Consider the following 993-nt stretch of genomic DNA (forward strand, 5'->3'; position numbering starts at 1 on the left):
ACAGCCCGGGCTCGGGAGGACGCGCGCGCGGCGCACCCAGAAGCAGGGATCGCTCAGGATTTCTCTAACTTCAGGTCGGTCCCCACCCACCAAGCCACGTGACTGGGGAGGGGGCAGCCCCTGCAGGCCGGTTGGAGCTGGCCTTCCGGGGACCCTCCCTCCTGCTGGCACCCTCTGCCGGGGAAGCAGGGCGGGGCGGGAGCCTGGGGTGAGGAGAGGCGAGGGTCCCAGCCTCCGCGCGACTGCACGCTAGCGCGAGCCCTCCACCTGCTCTCTGGATCACCTGGCAGAAGAGCACGTTTGCTCGGCCAGCGCTAGGGCTTACCTCCCTCCAGCATGTTTCCAGTAGCAATTGGAACCCGTTTGTTTGTTGTTGTTCGTGAATCATCTCTCAAGCCATCTAATGCGGCCTTCGGGCATCCTGACTTCATGCAAACTACATTTCCACGCTAGGAACAGCCGCTACCCTCCCCCAGCCCATCTCACTGGAGCAGCCGTGAAGCAGAAAGACCTGCTCGCTGGAGAAACTGACAATAAAAGTGACAATAACGACATTTACTGAGTGTTTTGCCATGTGCCAGGTATTGAAATAAATATTTAAAATGTAGTAGCTCACTGAATCTTGGCAACAGCTTATGTGGTAGTATGATCATTATCCCCATTTTGCAGGCAAATACCTGAGACCTTTTTTTTCTTTTTTTTAACCTGAGACCTCTTAACTGGTCTCCTGAATTTTGTGCCTTGGTCACCTTCCAATTCCTTGCTTTCCACTGCCAGGGTAATCTTTTCAAACTACAACTGTGATCATCTCACCTCCCTGCTTAGATGACCTCAAAAGGCTTCCTGTTCCTCTTAAGATAAAGACCCACATTCTTGCCTGGTCTGCTCCCACCTGCTTCTCCACGCTGCACTTCAGCCTCAGGAGCCTTCTTCCAGTTCCTTCGAGGAGTCGTTCTCCCTTTTGCCAAATAGTCCACTTTTGAATATCCTGTT

General features: G+C 53.5%; 1 long non-coding RNA gene across 1 annotated transcript; it reads left to right on the forward strand.

Annotated features, from left to right (window-relative positions):
* LOC106727430 lies at positions 1 to 552 on the forward strand. Its single transcript, XR_001363612.1, has 2 exons — positions 1 to 74; positions 454 to 552. It is a non-coding gene; the product is annotated as an uncharacterized LOC106727430 (long non-coding RNA).
* Positions 553 to 993: the final 441 nt, after the last annotated feature.

This window comes from Myotis brandtii, unplaced genomic scaffold, assembly GCF_000412655.1.
Source record: "Myotis brandtii unplaced genomic scaffold, ASM41265v1 scaffold422, whole genome shotgun sequence".
NCBI lineage: Eukaryota > Metazoa > Chordata > Mammalia > Chiroptera > Vespertilionidae > Myotis > Myotis brandtii.